This window comes from Cottoperca gobio, chromosome 22 (genome assembly GCF_900634415.1).
Source record: "Cottoperca gobio chromosome 22, fCotGob3.1, whole genome shotgun sequence".
Taxonomy (NCBI): Eukaryota; Metazoa; Chordata; class Actinopteri; order Perciformes; family Bovichtidae; genus Cottoperca; species Cottoperca gobio.
Window position 1 is genome coordinate 19,183,630 of NC_041376.1, and position 21,925 is coordinate 19,205,554.

A 21,925-nucleotide genomic window follows, 5' to 3' on the forward strand; every position below is an offset into this window, starting at 1 on the left:
ACCTACACGGGAAAACGGCAGAAATCTTAATGCCATGTTTCCTCGTGAGCTTGGCGAATTCCCCATTTATCATGGCGTCAGACGCCGACCGGTGAGACACAGGCAATAGAAAACACCACAAACACCTCAAACCCCACACCAAAAGTCAACTAAATCAAACTATCAGCAGTGAATTAAGTTAAATCAACACCCATTATTAACAAAATAATCAAAACAAGAAGAAATCGAAAAGCCCACGCTCAGCGTTTCCCAGCACAAACTCCCAGCATGCACTAAGAGAGAGAGAGAGAGAGACACACACACAACCGGTTTGTTGCCATAGCAACGGGTTCAGGTGCAGCATCATTCCAGACTCCAGACACACAGGCTAGTCAGATCTCATTAAACAGCGCTGCCACACATCAGTGGATAGTTTACTTTGGAAACAACAGGTTTGTAAAAGCAGAACGACTCCTGTTGATCAACAATCTGAGGGAGTTTTTAACAGACGAAAGCCAGCTGTGTGACCTTCCACCTCATATTTGACCTTCCAACGTCGTCATGGAGGTGCTATGTCATCATCAGGTGTGGTCAGAGGGGATACTTTCCATTTTAGCTTTTAGAACACGTTTTTCTGTTGTTCTTCTTTCTGTAGGTGGATCAAGCCCTAGTGACATCAGAGCAATCTAATGAGCGTAAAATCTTTGTCATCAAACAGTGACTATTTAATGTAACCCTTTCATACTTAAAATACTACCTTTTCACTTCATAGGCCTCTACAAAAGCTCAGTATAAATCAACCTTCAATTCAACCAGACATTGACTGTCATCTCCTTAATTGGACATTTTACACTGGCAAAATAACGTGTTGACACTGAGTGGGTCACTGACAAGCTGTCACACATTAAAAGACAGAAGTGCTTCATGATACTAAAATGTCCCTTTGAGGGAAATTCCTACTGTATTTTCCCGGCATAATGAGAGTTGGCTGAGGCAAATAATGCTAAGAAGAAACATCGAGAACCATATGTTAGAGAGGGGAGTAAAATAGTGCATCTGATTGCAGCAACGCAAACAGGTGTCATGTGGGAGCCGTTAGCACAGACTGCATCTTGTCTTGTCTTATCCAACATGTAGGGACATCAGTTTCATAGCTTAAAAGATGAGGCAATGCCCATATTGTAGGGAGGGAAGTGACCTCATACTACTCAGACAATACTAAAGCCTAAGAGGCAATAACCAGTATGTGCTGTGGCAGTAAACACACCCCTACCAAAGCCATTACTGTTGAGTGTGATTCCTTGCTAAGACTTATCCAGGGTGATTGTGTCTTGCGTCATGTGGTCATTAAGGACAACATAGTACGAAGGCAAACGCAATGTGTGGTGCATTATGAGATGAAACGTGAATATTGCCCCTAGTTTCTCAGTGTTGCAGAGGAGGTTTGTGTTCACAGTGTAACATGCAGGCAGCACCAATGGTTTATGTGTGAACACCGCACACTATCAAACACTGCAAACAAACTTTATAGAAAAGGCTAATTTATGCACCACTTTGTATTCTCTCCAGGAGAGGGCGATGGTGAGAGGGATTTGGATTGTGGAATACAGTGGAAAGAAAAAAGGATGTAAAATGCAATCTTACTGCTGCTGACTCCACTGCAGTCCTACTTGCACTTGACAAAACTTAGAATAAATTCTGAAAATTAACATAGTCGTTAAAACTACTTTTCTTCTAAAATTTCTTCAATTTCTCAATTTCTCATGTATTACATTTATTAAATGTATTACATTTCTTACATTTTTTAAATTAATTATAGGAATTAGAATAGTCAAGTCAAGTTAATGTATATAGCTCCACTTTGTAGACATACTGCCTTGAAAGGGAACTCATATTCATATTAATCTTGCCCTTCCATAAAGTGATTTATAAGAGATACATAAAAAATAAAGCAATGGCTAAAATCAAAGAAACAGAGGCTGAGATATCTTGATTTTTAGTCGCCAGTATGGGCCAAGCTCCAAAAACACTGGATACATGCAACCAATGTCAAAATTTAGTTTGAGTCTCCCTGCCTTACGTCCACATCTTTCAAACTCCACGCCTGCAGTTTGTGATGCATGGTTTCTTTTATACATGTCTCCAAGCCCAAGATGAGATAACCAAAATGACATCATCAGGGTAATTTTCTTTGAAACACGACAGACATTATACAACTGATTGAACACTTTGGGAAGTAAACCTCATGAAGAGGAAACTAAAGCATCACGGGTGGACTGAGGCTCAGGAGATAGAGCGGGTCATTTGAGCCCTGACAGTGTGAATGTTGAATGCAGTGTAAAAGTCATATAAGTAAGAAGAAATGTGACGGGACACTTTAAGGCAAGGGAGGACGGGAAAACACATTTTTAGTGCATTTAAAAATAATACATTGTTCACTCCTCAAATTACGTCCTACATTTACAATGATGAATGATGAACAATGATGCTCAACAATGATGCTCAATGCAACACGGAAATCACTATATGCAAAGTCAATGTTGTTCAATTATACCAAATGACTGCCTTGGTACAGATACTGATAATGAGCTCATTTGGCAAGAGAGTACTAGATGACATCTTATTTTTGGAACAATAATGGTGATGCCATTTTCTGTTATTTATAATGGCCATATAATGCCTGCAACGCACACACATACACACAAATACTATAGGCTTAATTATATTTAATTAACTTCTCCATTATAAAATAGGAGCTGTTAAATGTTCTTTAACTATAAGAATGTCACATATTAACAGCCAGAATGACACTTTCTCACCAAAAGAACTACAAAATAACACTACATAACCTAGTGTGCTCTTATTTCGAGCTTCTGTTCGACTTCTTATCTGTGTTTCTGCAAATAATACAAATAAAATTTGAGTAATTGTCTGTTAGATGTGTCTGCTCTGTAATAAATCTGGATTATTGTTAATAGCCCATAATGTTTGGTCACATGGTAAGGTGGAAACAGGAGGCGTTGTCCCATGGGAATGCCTGTCTGCTCACACTGCACCAGCTTCTCACTGTTGACTGAATTGTTCACAGGACAGATGGAGTGGGATCCTGCGCTGTATAATTCCCCAACTGGCTCAAACAGGGAAAAGAATATTCAATCACAGAAATCTACAAACAGTTTCTCTCTTTACTTTTGGATTCCTGACTTAAGACTACAATTTTCTTTTTTAGTTGGCATCATGTCCAATGTTTACTTATAGAGTGAAACACTATTACTATAAGTAAACATTGGACATGATGTAATAAAAGTGGTGTAACAGTGTCGCTGAGGCATTATTTCTCATTTTAGCTTTTCAATTTTATGAAATAGAAACTCTGTTTTTTAAAGGAACTGTATCTAACTTTCAGAAAAATATATTTTATTTGACATGGCTGAGTGACAGGATCTTGCAAGTACATTAGCTTCAAATGTTGCCATGGTGACCTGACACAGGTATGCGGCTAAACAAGTTGATGGATGAACAATTGAGGAGGCTGTGCTGATGCTAGGTCCCTCAAACTGTCAGTTATGTTTAGGTTTATGTGTTAAGATAGAATTTGCACATAAATATTGTACAGTATGAAATGAGGAAACCCTCTGCACATAAGTGACAAACTGTTGTAAAACATGCTTTAGTCTAAAGTTCTGAGAGTTGCTTTATTGTCACTCTTGACAACTATCCTTTTGTTCATGTCTCTATTGTCTTTGTGGAGTTCTGTCGCATGGAAACAGTTGCCATGTTGTATGTAAAAAAGCACAAAACTATCTCAACACCACAAAGACACCCACACACACTCCACAAGTAGTCCACAAGCACTCTCACCAGCACTCCCACACATGTTCATACAATGCCCCGAAGCACAGTACCTACTGTGTAGCTACAAACCTGTTCAAATACACACACGCACACACACACACACACACACACACACACACACATACACACACACACACACACACACACATACACACACTCTCTCACACGCACACACACACACACACACACACACTCACACACACACACACACACACAAACACACTCACACACACACACTCACACACACACACACACACACACACACACACACACACACACACACACACACACACACACACACTCACACACCCACACACCTCTGGAAACTTCAAAAATCACATATCAAATGGGATAACTCATATTATTCCACATGCACAGGCTTACACAACCAGAGCCTCCAGCTGGCTCACACTGTGGTCGGACCTCTCTGGAGTGTCATCTCCATCCAAAATATGAATATACTGAGAGAGGCACTGACTGCTCTGGCTCAACATGCAAAATGATGATTGTTCTGACCCGCATGATTTGTTAAAAGCGTGTCATTACAGAACTTTACAGTTGTAGCACCATCATGATCTTCAAAACATGCAGTTACATAAAAAATAAATCATGTATTACAAAGAAGTATTACATGTACTCGTGGAAAACTGTAGCCTGACTTTAGAATTATACATATAGAGATGTGTGCTGTATCCATTTAGGTCTTCTTTACTTAATTACTTAATATGACTTAAATAATGCCATCGTAACAATTCAGATTACAGCTGGCAAATTACAGTGCAATTATTTCACAGTGTAATTATTGAGTACATACAGGGCATTGCAACAATTCAGATTATAGCCAGTAAATTACAGTGTAAGAACCCTTCTTAACATTTAGCCTACTGTACTTATAATTGTAACTAGGTTACACAGGAAAATTAGTGAAACATGTTAACAGTGCTGATATTGCAATACAATTTGTTTGGGTATCTTTTTTAAATTTTTAGAATTATTACAGAAAAAAAGGTTACATGGTAAAATGTGTTTATGCACGGAGTGCTTACTTATTATTAATAGTGTGGTAATCATTTTAGCTGGGTAACAAAACATTAGGCTTAACCTGTGAAGAGGTTATACCTTTATAGATAGAGCTATGAAATAGTTACAGTATGTGTATGTTTTTAAAATGACGATAAAACACTTGGGAACAGTAGAAGATCTACAGTATTTGAAAAAACGAATGTAAAAGAAGCTGCATTTATCATATCGTCATATCACTAACATTTACGGAGGCAAATGTATAAGCTTTAAGTTTGAAAATAATTGTATTGTATTTTATTATTATTATTATTGTTATTATTATTATTATTATTATTATTATTGTACAACATGCAGTATAGGATGTGGCAAGATATCCCCTCTTTCAAGTGAATGCACAAAAAAACAATTTTTTATATTTCACTTTATTCTCCTTTTTACAACTTTGGTATTGTGAAAGAGCATATAGGCAACACCTTGTATTGTACTGTCTACACCCTGTAACTATCCAAGAAGTGTTGGGTGATTAAAAGATTACTATGTATCTCTATGTCCCTCCTTAACACACATGTGTAACTCCCTTATTCCCTGTATCCCTTGTACCTTCAGGTGGATACCCAGAAGTATTTCATTGGTACTTCCATACGTACAAAACATAACAGTGTACATGTCATTTGATAGCTGTCATTTTAGGAGATACCATTCACTATGTACTCTAGTCTGACTGGAGCTTTAAGGTCTGATTGATTAACTTAAATAAGCACAAATATGTTTTTTTAATTTATACCACACTTAAAGACACTGAAATAGCCTCAATCTCCGTGACAACAGTGTAGACTAACTAATGTAATGAAAGAGAAATCTCTCAAATGACTAAAATGTATTTTCTTTTACTTGGTCTGCCTTAAGAGGATATGATGTTATTTAAACATTTTCAGTGGAAAGTTTTAGAAAAAACAATGAACACAAGCAGTGAGCACAAATAACAAAACAAGTCTCAAACAAACGACACAGCCCGACAACAGTGAAGGCAGCACAGCCGGAGTGTGGGCGACCATAGTTTAACAGGGAGAAATGCTGATGAGGAAGGTGAAGTGTGGGGTCAAAAGTCAACCTCCCAGAGCTCTGATCTGCCCTACCTTTTCTGACGCAGATCAGCTCATGTACTCCACAGTTACGCTCGCCACCTGGAAAGACAATGCAGTTTCAATGAGCCACACCGTGATGGCGGGAACGAGACACAGAAAAAACCTCATGGAAACACATTTAAATATGTTGGAACATTTACACAATTTCCCAGAAAAGGACAAGAACAACACAGATATAAGACAGTGACAGAGGCTGGATGGATGTGGGAGGGGCACACGCTGCTCAAGATTAAAGTACAATTAAGCACAACAGACATACAATACTTATTCAAACAGCCTGTACATGATGGATGAATAAAATGTAATGTAAAATAAGGTTGAATTGTTTTTTTCTTTTTTGACTATGAACAATAACTGGAATGCGCTAAATGCCCACATATGGTCCCCAAAATGTTTTAACAGCAGCTGATGACAGTTCTAGCTTGATTAGTGATCTCCTGTGGACAGAGGATCTTTATATGATTGAAGGCTGGTCTGGTTTTTATCCACACATACTGTGATAAGCAGTTCCTATTATAGAGCATGTGCTATGTGTTTATATGAACATATTTAAACTAGTCCACGCCTCCAGTAGCGGTTCTAAGGCTGGGAAGGTGGGGGCCGGTTCCCCCGTAATATTAGGCATCTGGCCCCCTAACTGTAGCAAATATTTTTCATACATTTTTCACCCTTTATGTATCCCCAGAGAGGGGAAATTGCAATTATTCATAGCAAGTGATAAATAAAATGGATGTTAACATTGAACGAACATTCTTGTGTTTATTTTCATATGTACATTATTAGTCTTTTGGAGAACCAAGCCTATGTATGTATAACAGTTGTGCTTCATATATTTGGTACCAATAAGATCGCATGTGGCCCCATCATGGCCTTTTAATTCAAACAACTCAACTAGGTTACAGTAATAATTACCTGTTCCCTCCTAATTAGATGGACATAACCTCTTTGTAACAGTTTAACATCTCTATCTCTCAAACCTTTCTCTTCAACTCCACTTTAATTAACCTTATTTATATAGTACTTTGAACACAACACAATTGTTTGTAGGAACTAAAGTGGGGAGAGAGGAGCCATTGGACATTTCTACAGCATCTCTGACATTTAGAAAACCCTCATGATACAATCTTTCAAGCTTGATTGTGCATCTCTCTGTGTCACTGTTTGTTGAGTTTGCTTATCGGAGCTGCACCACGCGGTTTAGATAAAGGCCTGAGATCCTCAGATGCCATTTGCATGCAACCCACTGGCTTGATGGTGAAACTGTTTGAGTAAAATGTGGATGGGAAGGGGAAGTAGTTGTGTGATCTGACTGCAGAAAGAATCGTTCAAAAGCTGGGACAGCGCGTCTTCTAATGTTAGCACAACTCTTCCAACAACAACCATGTGGTGTTGTATCACTGTTTCATCTAATGATTACATTCAAAAGCAAGCAAATGACTAGACTGTTATTAAATTTTGGAGCAATATTAAAGAGCTGTAAAGACAATCCAAAATATTCAAAGATCTATTAACATCTGAAAAGCCTATTTACCAAATTAATTTCAGATCTTGTTCATTGAGAGGATTATTTATATTAAGATAGTCCATACTGTAGCTATAGGTTCAGTTAAATATTTAAGTTTTGGTTGGATTGCTAAACATTTTGCACAGCATGACATGGGTGAGGGATTCCCTCCTTCCAAGCCTCAAGTGGGCTTCTTGTGAGAAACAACTCATCCCACTTTTTGAAAGTCAAACCTATGCAGTAGGATGCACATGTGAAAACCACTTAAGGGAAATTTGAGGTCTGAATTGGGCCTTTTGTAATTTGCCAATCTCCCAGCAGAGCTTAAAGTGAGCTAACTCCCCACTGCTGTCTCGTCTAAAGGGAGTTTGGGATGCAAAGGCTGTGTTTATTGTAACAGTCCATTTACTGGTCTTAGCTTATAGTCATTTCCAAACTTAACAACATGGATTGTGGGACCTGCCAGGACTTTTGCCCATATTGAACACTTATTGACTTTGTCTAAAATCAGCAGGACATTATCACGTGAACCTGAACTTGTTGGGCACTACCTTTCAAACATATTAAACACAGGTATCTACAGCTTTTATTCAACACACTAAATCAGGGGTCACTAACAGGCGGACCGCGGTCCCAGACGCCGACCTATACGGACCCAGACCGGTACTTCTATTTTAACAGCGCATTTTGTTTACTTTTTTAGATTTGCACATTCACATTCGCTCCGCTCTGTTTCACGAAGGGCGGCGCTTCGCACACACCTACACACACAAACAGAGGGAAGGAAAGGAGCGGAGTGAACTAGAGAATCACCGCACGCCTGATGTTTAGCAGGTATCATGTTCACCACAAGTGGCAACCTCCGGGTCTGAAAAGTGAAGCCAAAGTCAAAGTGCCCAATGCGACTCCACTGGTTGCAAAAAGAAGTCCTATTGTAAAGAGGTCTATGAGAAAATGTCTCTTCTCGCTTGATTACCTCAGTAACCATGAGTTTATGGTCTCAATCGCAAGTTGTAAGTCTTCTTCAATACAGCATTAATTTAGTAAATGATGGTCACTTTTAGAGTAAAATAAACAATACAACAGCGTATGCTTTAGGGCGTGGCTACCTTGTGATTGACAGGTCGTTACCAGAGTGTTGTCCGGTTTGGGTGTGTTTTCAGTTCAATTTGCTCGCCTAAAAATGTCCTGTTTAGTGTTTGCTTGTACTGAGCTCCACCCTCTCGTGTCATTTCTGGTTCCAAAAAAACTAAATGGTGACGGCCACTAACCAAGATGGCAACATTCAAAATGCCAAACTCTTGAAAACGGTAGTCCACAAACAGTGGTGGGCCGTCAGGGCTAGCAAGGCCTTCTCTGCTGGCCTAAACATCATCAGAATATAAATTTAATTTTGATATATATTTTCCACAAATATGTATTAAATTATTCCCCATAGTCTATTCTTTTCATTTCATACCTTTCCTATTGGTTGCGCTGCTTCCAGCCTCAGATTGAGATTTGGAGGGCTGGCCTTTATGTTAGTGCTTTTATCCAATCATATTTCAGCCATAATGTGTTGCCAGGGTCCACGAAATCTGCCCTTAGGCCTTCAGAACCAACAGTGCGGGCGCCTGTAGCTTAAAGTGAACGGAAACAAAACTGTGGCGTTAACCAATCTGATTTCGAGTTGGCGACACCGGGGCCAGCTAGCAGGCGTACGATAACGTCAGCATGCGTACGATAACGTCAGCATGCGTACAATAACGTCAGCATGCGTACGATAACGTCAGCATGCGCATGTCTTTTGATTGGATACGTACTATTGTGAGGCAGAGCTATGCAGAGCTAGCAAACTTTGAACGAGCTAATTTGTGTAGATTTCTACAAGCTGTTTGTTTTCAACCCACAATGGCTGAAGGAGGAGAGGAGATTGATTTGGTCGCAGATATAATTACAACGCCATTTTCAAGACAAACTTTTCAAGAAAAGCTAGACATCGTCAGAAGAGAACGGCCAACCCCGACGCTAGTGAGCCTATAACAGCCGGGAAAAGGGTTTGTCCGCCACTTTCAAATCACTAACTACGAGCGGTACCCATGGCTCATAGCCTCCGAGAGGCACTGCACATTGTACTGCTGGGAATGCCTGCTATTTACAACTAAATGTTTCGGAAATATTAATATAACTCTGTTGTACTTGACTATGTTAAGGTGATGCAACGCCCAGTTATACTGCGTTTCTGTCTAAATGTATAGTTTCTAGAGCCATGCCGTCATAATGATGGTATTAAGAAGTGGAATAATTCAGGTAGGACTGTGTAGGACATCACTGAAGGCCTAGGTGTGAAATGCACGGCCCGCCACTGTCCACAAATCACTGGGTGACGTCACACTCACTACATCCACTTATTATATACAGTATGTGGTTCACCATCTAAGTTAAGCACATTAGCATGCTAACGTTTGCTCGGTAGAGATACACACAAAGTACAAATAAAGATTTTGACCTGATAAAGGCATTAGATGAAAAGTTAAGGGAATGACCAAAGTAATTACTATTCATCCTGTGGGGGACAGATATATGTCCACCAAATACATCCAATAGTTGTTGAGATATTTCACTCAAAACCACAAATGTCAACCTCATGGTGACAGTAGAGGGAAAGTTAAGGATCACAAAAGGTCATTAGTATTCATCCTCTGTGGACCTTGAATAACTGTCTGACTGACAGCCAGAACGACATTATTCACAGAGCCACTAAATTAATTGAAAAACATCATATATAAATATAACATATGACATTAAAATGTTGATTTGTAAAATGAAGACAATTATGAATACCCAGTAAAGTGTGCCATGTGTGTTGATAATTATCTTTCTTTTATTTCTGGGCCCATTATCAAGAACAATGTCTGGTGGTAAGACCACATTTCTAACAGGGTTCCCTCACTGATGTCATCTGTCGCTCAGAATTCTGATCAAGCTTTGTATCATCTCAGTGGCCTGGAACCATTGGGTGGCAGCTGCGGGGGGTGAGTGTCCGTCATCGCATCAGGATATCATGAGTTTGCTAACTAGACACATTCAGACAGAGAACCTCTGCAAAGAGCTCACAATGGTTTTCTTCATCAGACTTCCAGACAGTGACTGTAATGCAGAACTATTACTCACACTTGTGAAGGCCTCCCAGGCTCTGAGCTCTGCCTCTGGGATCTGCCTACAGGTGCAGCTTTCAAATAGCTCTGGCTGCCTTCAACTGTTACACTTGTAAGATTTGCACAGCTCTGTAGCAAAGCTAGAGAAAGCTGAAAGGACTGAAATTAATGGTGTCAAAGTGGTGTAATGGTCGTAGAGACACATTACCTTTGCCTCTTGCCATTTTTCATACTTAGCTATTACTTAAACTACATAATGACGTGTCTATGAAAGAATCAGTAGTGTAGGTCTTGGGGAAGTTTTTCATTTGGGACTTTTAATCTAATTGGCAGCAGAGAACCATTAACACATATTAACCACACAGTAAAATATCAGAAATTGAAAAGAATGTATATACTGGGTGGAGCAAACAAAAGTAAAATATTATTTATTCTTACATAATGAACATACTGCATTGTTCTTGTTGAAACAGTCATTCTGGCCTCCCACCTTGGAAAGGTCATGTTCAACATACAAATATAGCTCAGATTTGATACTGATTAATAAGAGCAGAGTGTGTTGGCCTAGTTCATTCAGACCAAGGCCGAAACAATTAATTAATCGATGAACCATTAAAAGAAAAACATATCTGCAACAAGTCATATATTGTGAAAATTGTATTTTAGGCTAAATTTATGCTACATTTAATTAGATCTAGCTCCTTAAATTGTGAATATTTGCTGGGGTTTTTTGTCTTCTGTGATAATAAACAGAATATCTTTTGGACAAGAAATTTTAATATGGGCTTTATATGGGCTCTGGGGAACTGTGAACATATTTCATACATGAAAAAAATGTTGTTTATTGAGAAAACAATCTGAAGGTTTATTCATAATGTAAATAATTATTAGTTATTAGTTATTGTTTTAGGTTGAATCTACAACCAGTGAGTAATCCTGTATCTCAAATAAAGCCAATGACTTTAAGACGTCTTGTTCCTAGTCACATATTAAATGTGTTAACATCTTTACTTACTTACAGTTGTTGCTATCTTCACTACTACTGCCATGAATCTGGTTTATTCAGAAAAAGGTTTATGTAAACCTCGGGAAGTAAACAATGTAAACACGATCATTAAGGAAGCTGAGCCGCTACATGGCAGGACTGTCTGAACATCTTTCCTTTACAACAGTAGGAGCTGAAAGGAGTTGTTTCGGTTGTCCAGCAGATCGATACAGCAGCTGTGTGTGGGAGGAAGCTGCTTGTGCTCTTTCACTCACCACACACCATACTTGTCAAAAATAACATTTTCTTGCAAGTGCTCTTGAATTCAGTACACAGTACTGGTTGCTCATTTCACACCACAAGCAATCTCTCTCTCTTATTTTAAATATTATAGGGATGGACACCAACATTTACTTTAACCATGAGATGTATATCAAAACATACTTGCTAATGCTAATTAGTCCGTCAAATAAGTACATTTAAGCTGGAGTAGGCAATATATTTTTTTTGGCATCATTGGGTAAAAAAATCATAATAACCAAAGTATAAAATTCAGAAGTAGTCTCTATGAAGTCATCCATAGGTTTCTGAAGATCTGTTGTGAACCCTACAATTGTCATGAATAGGGAAATTAGTTATAGAGACTAAACATTTGTATTTCTGCTGTAAGGTTGGGCGTTTTAACATGGGGGTCTCTGGAGAGCGCTCCCTTTTGGAAATAGCTTAAAGTGGCCACTCGATCAACTGCAATTTTTGGCACTTCTGCATAGGCTTCATTGCTCAGCCCTAGAGGCATTCACTTTATAATAACCTTTCAGCTTATTGTAATTCAAGTGGTCTGTGAGTTCTGCACTTCTTGGCTCTGTTTTCAGGATTTACAAAATCTACCCTGTGACAGGAGACACACAGAGAGCGTTCTTATTCGCTGTTCTCTAAATGCAGATGCGCGCACGTCCCTTCGGTGAAGGCCTGATCCATCTAGGAATATCCAGCAGGACATGTTGATATTCCAGCATTGACAACAGCTGCCTATACTGCGAAGCAACCCCAAAAAAGGAAGGCTGATTTATCAAAAAGAGACTCTGACAAGATCGGCAAGGGATTTCAGAGATGGAGAGAAAATGTTAGTGAGTACTACTGTATACGTTAAAAAGATTAAGCCTTTAGTGACTCAAGTGATGTCAGTTGAGCCAGTGTCGGTTGAAAAAAAATCGGGGGATGTTGATTTAGAAAGAAGTGAGTTTACCAGAGCTCTGTAGACCACTACATTAGCCGATGCTAGCATAACACACCCGAATCTCTGACCGAACTGTTGGTGGTCAGGTTGTGTTGTGGATAATGTGGACAAATTAAAATAAATATATAAAAGAAGATATCTCTGGTTCTACTGCATCAATTGATTAGAAAGAATATTAATCAGCAACTGTTTTGATAATCAATTCACTGTTTCAGTTTGCCGGGGGACACCTCCCTGCTCTCTTCATTCTCTTCCTCTCTCCTCCTCTCCCTCTCTATCTGTATGCATTTATGTAAATGTGTGTTACTAACTCAGCATCAGGGGCATCATCCCCGGAGGATCAGGATCAGGAATCGTGGCTGCGCCTGCTGCCCTGGTCCTGCTGGACACGGGGAAGCCTTTTTGACATTTTCCTGAATTCATCCAAACTTTCTCTTTTTTGATCACAACATCATTTCTGTCAAATGTTGTATTTGTACTATGTTGTTTATCCTGTACACACGATATCTATTGCACGTCTGTCCGTCCTGGGAGAGGGATCCCTCCTCAGTCTCTCTCTGAGGTTTCTAACATTTTTCCCCCTTTAATTATGGGGTTTCTTTTAGGAAGTGTTTCCTTGTGTGGTGCGAGGGTCTAAGGACAGAGGGTGTCATATGTACAGTCTGTAAAGCACACTGAGACAAATGTGTCATTTGTTATATTGGGCTAAATAAATAAATTTGATTTGGATTTGATGTCAAACAAATAGCTTAATTGAAAAATGTTCTGCTCATATCAAGGCCAAACTGATAGAAACCAAGCACCATCCCTAAAGAAGTGGCACACTGCTCAAAATTGCCAGAGAGCGCCATGCACCTTGGTTGACCTTTCAAAAAGCAAACAATGAGAAAACCGCTGTATGTGACGTAGCCATGTAGACGTACACCTGGCTGCACTTTGCCTTTGCTCTGTCTTATACACTATGCTCTGCGCCCTACCTCACAGGGATCGAAGCGCAAGTTTCTAATCATGTCAAGGCAGCTTAACACGAACACTACATGGCACTTTGTGTCAACCTGTGACACGTTTGAAAGTCCACTAAAAAATATGGGAAATGAGTTCTTGTTTCTTACCCTTGGCTTCACCAGGGAGCATGTCTAACTTCTGCAAGTTAAATCAAAGTGAAGTCTGTGGCCTCGCAGTCTTCCCTCATGCAGACATCTGGGGCCGGGCTGGCAGCATTTTTAGGATTTGCCCCAGTTTCTTTAAGGAATCTCCTGTACCTGCAGCCTCTAATCAGGCTGCTGACGCTAACACGCTAAGGAGAGAGGAATGGACTGAGGCCGTGACACAGAAAGTTGGGCTGAAGAAATTGACCTGACACATATTTGGTTGTTTGAGGTCAGTGAAGAGAACATGCTGTGAGAGAAAGGAACAAGGGAAACAACTTGTGGTGTTGCCCCATTAAGTTTCAAACTCAAATACAACTCTAATAATAGCTCTGTTACCAACGTGTGAGGGAAATATCAACAAGCCATGGCTAAAATCAGCTGCCTGCTTATGCTAATGAGAACTGTGATATGTAGCTATTCAAAACAGTAAAGTAAAAAATGATGCTACAACGCTACATAAAACTGGAGTCGACTGCATCCATCCATCCATCCATCCATCGTCTACCACTTATCCGGGATCGGGTCGTGGGGGCAGCAGCTCCAGTAAGGAACCCCAATCTTCCCTTCTCCGGGCCACATCCTCCAGCTCCGACTGGGGGATCCTGAGGCGTTCCCAGGCCAGTGAGGAGATATAATCTCTCCACCGAGTCCTGGGTCTTCCCCGGGGTCTCCTCCCAGCTGGACGTGCCTGGAACACCTCCCTAGGGAGGCGCCCAGGTGGCATCCTTACTAGATGCCCGAACCACCTCAACTGGCTCCTTTCAACGTAAAGGAGCAGCGGCTCTACTCCGAGTCTCTCACGGATGGCTGAGCTTCTCACCCTATCTCTAAGGGAGACGCCAGCCACCCGTCTGAGAAAACCCATTTCGGCCGCTTGTACCCGTGATCTCGTTCTTTCGGTCATGACCCAGCCTTCATGACCATAGGTGAGGGTAGGAAGGAAGATCGACCGGTATATTGAGAGCTTTGCCTTCTGGCTCAGCTCTCTTTTCGTCACAACGGTGCGGTAAAGTGACTGTAATAGCGCCCCCGCTGTTCCAATTCTCCGGCCAATCTCTCGCTCCATTGTCCCCTCACTCGCGAACAAGACCCCGAGGTACTTGAACTGCTTCACTTGGGGTAATGGCTCATTCCCTACCCGGAGTAGGCAATCCACCGGTTTCCTGCTGAGAGCCATGGCCTCAGATTTGGAGGTGCTGATCCTCATCCCAACCGCTGCACACTCGGCTGCGAACCGATCCAGTGACTGTTGAAGGTCACAGACCGATGATGCCATAAGGACCACATCATCTGCAAAGAGCAGCGATGAGATCCTCAGGTCACCGAACTGCAACCCCTCTCCTCCACGACTACGCCTCGATATCCTATCCATGAAAATCACGAACAGGATTGGTGATAAAGCGCAGCCCTGGCGGAGGCCAACATTCACTGGAAACGAGTCCGACTTACTGCCGAGTATCCGGACACAACTCTCGCTTTGGGCGTACAGGGATTAGATGGCCCTCAAAAGTGACCCCCTCACCCCATACTCCCGTAGCACCTGCCACAGTATCACCCGGGGGACCCGGTCATACGCCTTCTCCAGATCCACAAAACACATGTAGACCGGATGGGCGTACTCCCAGGCCCCCTCCAGGATCCTTGCAAGAGTAAAGAGTTGGTCTGTTTTTCCACGACCAGGACGGAATCCGCATTGTTCCTCTTCAATCAGAGGTTCGACTACCGGCCGAACCATCCTTTCCAGTACCTTGGAGTAGACTTTACCAGGGAGGCTGAGAAGTGTGATACCCCTGTGGAGTCGACTGCAGTTCAGGGTAATTATCTGTGGGTTTGTCACTGAGAGAACACATTCATTGTTAATATGTATGTAAAATGATTTTATAATGGACTGGAATAATACAGTCGTCTTTATCCTCAGCGATAAAACAGTCGGAGGAATGGGTTACTTCATATCCTCTCAATAAAAGCAATAATTGATTTATGGGAAACATTTCTTGTCAGCAGTCATTCACATGACAATCACTCAGTTTCTTTATTGAAACTGACAGAGGGAAGTTTTGTGTTTGTGTTGTCATAATGAAAGGCAAGAGGGAGCGACTTCAGAATAAGCTTCAGCTAAGCTAATTAGTTAAGATTAGACAGTTCAGCTGTAAGTTCATAAAGCAGCAACAGTTTCCTTGCACTACAGCTACACTGTTGCACAAGTCACAGCTTCTTAACTATTGCTCCATATTAGCAGCACGCTCTATAGCCCTGGGCAATGGAAACACACTTTCAAAATAGTGCAGTTGATACCTTATTTTTAGAGTGGACAAAGCCCAATTCACCCAATTCACAACCAGAATATTCATGAAACCAATACGGTGAAATATTTCTAATACCTTGAGCCAATACAGAAGTAAAAAACATGTCATGTCTGCATCTTTGTCCCCTTTTTCACCTCTGATGAGTTTGCATGCCTGATCTTTCTACTGGAAAACGTCATAAATGTGACTTAACAAGCGTTGGATTAAAACTGACAATTGTTGATCTGAGCTCTGAATGTCCCTCTGTTTCTTGCGATTCAACTCCCAGCGTCCCTTGCGTAAAGTAAGTAAACTGCACAAAAACAACAGTAACAAATCCCTGGCTTTGTCTCCCCGTAGCCCTGAGGTGATAGAAACATCAAATATACAGTACAGCAAAAATGTTGTTCAGGATGAGTCAATGCAGTGAATCCAATCCATCATACTGTAAGAACCACGTACCCATCAAATCCTCAACAGATCAAACCTCTGAGGTTTTGAGCAGAAAAGTCCTGGGAACAATCAGCTGAGGAACATTAGCAAACATGCAGTTAAAGATTCTAACACTGCATTAAGGAATGAGTTCTGTGTCTATAGTAGACAGGTGGTACAAGTCACATGGTCTCTTTAAGTTCATCTGCTTTATGGATTCCACTGGCAACATCCATCTTCTTCAGGCCCTTAAGACTTTTAACATACAAAGTTCATACTACTGACCTTTTTTTTATACATGTAGCTCTCATCTCTGTACGAATATATATTAAACAAAAATGATTGCCTCATTAAATGAGGAGTCTGCCACATTATTTGTTTAAATGGAAAACTAACAAAGTGGCTCGGAGCGAGGGCCAACACCACTACTCCGGCAAGCACAGGGTAAAAGCCATGGATGTATAAAGAGAAAGGCAGTGGAAGCCAGACACATTGATAGATCTGGTTCTGATCGTTCTGAAGGAGCACTGACGAGAGATCAAGCACTCACCAACAGCCTCCACTTTTAATCTTAAAAATGTAAGGTAATGTAATGTAAGGTATTGAAAACATTTTTGGGCCCCTTGGACCAACTCAACAACAAGTCCATAATAATGCAATCTTGGCATATTATTGCTTTAGTTGATGTCACTAACATGTTAGCAAAGAGTTGCCTCTTATCACATTGAGCAGACACAGAGCAACATTGCCATTACAGTCTTGCTTCAGGCCATCTGACAAATATACGTAAGTCCAATATTCACTATCCTCTTAGCTCTGTCTTAGTGTCAAGCTAGTAAGCTAGTCGCTAACATTGTGTGTCTTCTATGTAGTGCTGAGTAGGTAGTGTATAATAGATTTACCAGCTTTTACCACTGAAAACAAAAGCTTGAAGCTGAAAACAATGCTGAATTAGCTGAAAGATGCTAAAATGCTCCATTGAGCTAAGGGCAATCAATACGAGCAACACTTTTTATATTATACATAGTCATATTGAAACATTGATTAGAGCAGCTTTATTACTATCATAAATAATCAAGACTCTCACTGTGAAGACTGGTAGCCTCCTCAGTGTCTTTCAGCTTGTGTTACACTGAAATCTTCTGGTTTGATATGCGGCCTCCAAACAGAAACAGTTTCACTTTGAAAGTATTGTATTGCCCTATTACAGTTACAATGTATCATAGCAAACTATGTATCTACCATACATTTATTTCTTATTCTATTTATCTCAACTGGTTAACAAAGGCACCAGAGGACAAATGACATGGCAGGCATTTCAGTAAGATCTGAAATATATTGTCCAAATGTCAGCAGACCTTCTCTGTTGTTGTTTCAACACGTCATTTTTCCATAGCTGAACACCTCCAGCGCTGCCTGCTCTGTACTTGGCTCTAGCTCAGGACTCAGCAAGGCTTCATACACACCACACACATTAAGAATACCAAGCGCATGAGTCGGGGTGTTTTCGATCTGCCAGACAGAAAACCAGGCTTAACTGGGATATGTGAAACCCATTTGAGCCTGCAGTCGATCTGTCTACAGCTCGTCACAGGAGCTGATGCACCGGTCCTGCCAAGATAGCATTAGTAGAACCAAATCCTCTGTATTATAAACAAATTAGGATGTATTTTTACAGATGTTCTAAAAGTCAGTGAATTTTGATTAACATTTTTCTTAATTTTAATTTTGATTGCAAAATCTTTCATGTACACAAGCTTTGTTGTCACTCAGGGATCTTCTCACAGAGAGCCTGCAGTGTGTATCCAATTAACTATCTTAAGGAGCTCTGATATATTTAGTATTTAAGGCAGCACGCTTTGATAACGGTAGTTTTAAGATGATGACTCAGAAACAAAACACAACCCGAATTAGCAAAATAAACAGACTTGATCGCACGACTGGATTTCTGTTAATACATTAATAAAGTCTCTGAATAGCTGCCAACACATGAGCCTTAAGGCATCAAGAAAGCTTACATTTTTAAGTCACACTTGAAGCTGTTTCCTAAAACTAGTGGAAGAGAAAAGAGGTTATAAAATGTAAGAGAAATCATTCAAATGTAATGCAATGCATGAAATACCATTTGGCACTTTTAGTATTTACTTATTTTACATAAAGACACTACTTTAGGCCTTGAGAAATTGTGATTTCCACTATTCCACTACTACCAGGCCACTATTTATTTTTACATTTCATAAACTCAACAAGTAATTGATTCATTGGAAGAAAATTGGGCATGTTAATTGATAATAAAAATAAGTGTGAGTTGCAGCTGTATTCTGGTTTTGTATGAATATTCTTTATACATATGTATTAGTTTTTATTAAGTAACAGCGTCAACACAGAAAACTTCTTTAAATGAGACGACTGCACTGTAAATAATAGCACTTGTGAACAACATAATTACTTGCAAACACTGATTCATGCAGCCACAATAAAACATCATAACACTTGAATTCATTCTTTGCTCTGAAATGTCATGGAGAAACAACGTGTTCCTCTTTCTTATGACACTTCATGAAGTTCATCCAACCTAACATCAGTACAGAAAGAAACAGCTGGTGTGGACCGCCCGACCTCTGCATGCTGCAGGTGTCAGTCAGCCCAACAGCTGCTGTATGAATATCAGCGGAGCCAGCATGCTCCGTGGAAATATTGCTAACAGGGGCCGCTATAATGAAGGCCCTATCAAGAAATGGGGCTTTGCTGACTAACATAGTGGGAAGTTCAGGTACTGGCCTGAACTTCCCACTATGTTAGTCATGTTCACTGGAGCAGGGTAGGATCAGCCTCTAACTCGGGCTGATGAACTGGAGGAGGTATGATGACAGTGAGATGAGGCAGGGTGACATTTAGTAACGCAGGGGCAAAGAGCTGTCTCTCACAGGGGATTTATAAGATGCTCTTGTCAACTAATTCTTCATGGGCATATGTAGGAAAAAAAGACTACATTATGAGAAAAATAGCAAAAGGTCCATCATGCTAGAATAAAACTGAAAAGAGTGGGATCACATTTGTTTTCAATAACTCCCTCCAATGGTAAAATGTCAAAATGAAAGCAAAACTTTTCGATACACAAGTTACAGATTAGTCCATGAGACTGTCTTGGATCACTTGATAAAAAGTGTCAAATTAATTAAACGACACAAAACCTAGTGGTTTAAAAGTATAATACAGTGTACCGTGATAACAGCAATCCCTGTTGGATTCAAGTGATAACAAACGTTGTCATTTTCCATATCTCTGATCCCCCTCATGTCTTGTCACCTTTTTACTGCATACTTGATTAAAAATAAATAGAGGCATAAAAACCCACCCATGCATTTGTCTTTACAGGTTTGATCTCATTATTCAAATGAAAAGAAATATAATTCAATATAAACCCCTCATATTATCACACAATGTAAAACAGACCAGTTAAAGAACTGACACAAAGACATCAGCAATCTGCACAAGATACTCAGATATGTGTTATTGTATACTTTATTAACTAAGATAAACTATTAATAATTCTCCAGAAGTGGATGATTTTTTGCAGAACACAGCTTTATACTTTATACTAAACACTTGGCTTCCACTCTCTATTATTACAAAACAGCTATTTTTTTATTGAGCTGTGATGTCCTCTTTCCAGTGACATTTAAAATACTGTATTCCACAGCAACGAGCATTATGATATTTAAACTGATTAAATAAACACCAAAGCTGCTTACAACCTGCAAAGTTATATAAGCAGAGAAAGGTGTAAAAGCACATATCTGTTCACTGTGCAGCCCATAAACAGACAGCCAGGAAAGCTCAAATACAGGATGATAAACAGAGGAAATCATCTATTACACAGTAAAAACCAGATATTCCAAAACAAACTAAACAAAATAAACTGAATCAAAGCTTTCCAAATCAAACAGTCCTGGGCTAAAACTTCTCATTGTGCCTTCACAACTGCAGCCACTGAATGAAACCTCAAAGCCCATCTGTGTGAGGGCTGCTCTCTTTACCCCAAGTTGTAAAGTACCGGCATGCAGCGAGGATAAAAAGACGACCAGTCGACTTCGACGAGAACCATCCAGAGTTATGTTGAATAAAGAGTAGAAACAAAGGCAGCGAATAGACACATAACACCGTGTCAGCTGCTCTCCGTTCTAATAAACGGTGAGCAGTTGAATTAGCGGAGCTGTCCTTTCAGCACCAGCGTTACAAACACCGCCGGCTTCAACAGTCTATTCTACTCTCACACACAGCAGAGGAGAATAACCGCTTAAAATAAATAAAAACAACTTCCACTCATTCCAGCTAAAGCAAGCACCATTTTCCTGAAATCATCTGTACTTTTTAGTTTCTAGAATTCAGATATGATATGTATTATTTCCAGCTGAAGTTAATTACGTGGAAAGGAGAGACGTTATTGGCCTACTTACCATCAATCGCCATGATGTTCTGTTTGGGCTTCCACTGAGGCGGGCGGTGAAGAAGGGGGAGCGGCCCACTGCAAGGCTGATGGAAGGGGGGTTCATAGTTTGGTACAGTCCATGTGACACCGGGGAGTAAACCGTACATGCTACAATATAGCCTACAGGCTGAACATATGACTGATTAAATAGATCGTCATAGCTCAGAATATTTATTTTATGTGGGACGGATTATAATCTAATACATTTTGAAAATATAGATTAACCCAAAAGTTTGTAGTTCAGCTAAAATACGTTAAAACTACAATAGATGCAACTAGGCTACTAACTACAAGCTGATTTAGTTGTATTAGCAGGATGCTAATAAAAATGAATAATGTAAAATAGCTTAATCAACAGGAAAGTTGGCTAAAATGTGCTACATTATAAAGCTGTATCAAATCAAATTTATTTGTATAGCCCAATATCACAAATGATACATTTGTCTCAGTGTGCTTTACAGACTGTACAGGTTACGACACCCTCTGTCCTTAGACCCTCACATCGCACAAGGAAAAACTTCCTAAAAGAAACCCCATAATTAAAGGGGGAAAAATGGAAGAAACCTCAGGGAGAGCAACTGAGGAGGGATCCCTCTCCCAGGACGGACAGACGTGCAATAGATGTCGTATGTACAGGATAAACAACATAGTACAAATACAACATTTGACAGAAAATGATGTTGTGTTGGAAAAGAGAAGT

The 21,925-nt window shown here is 40.1% G+C and overlaps 1 protein-coding gene across 1 annotated transcript in view; it reads right to left on the bottom strand.

Annotated features, from left to right (window-relative positions):
- Positions 1–21,199, bottom strand: part of syt14a (synaptotagmin XIVa) — a 51,726-nt gene extending 30,527 nt beyond the window's left edge. Inside the window, exons 1-2 of the mRNA XM_029460991.1 lie at positions 21,194–21,199; positions 5,994–6,041 (exon numbers count right to left, since the gene is read on the bottom strand). The gene's annotated coding sequence lies outside the window, so the exon portion shown is untranslated. The remainder of the gene's footprint in view (positions 1–5,993; positions 6,042–21,193) is intronic.
- Between the last annotated feature and the right edge of the window lie 726 nt (positions 21,200–21,925).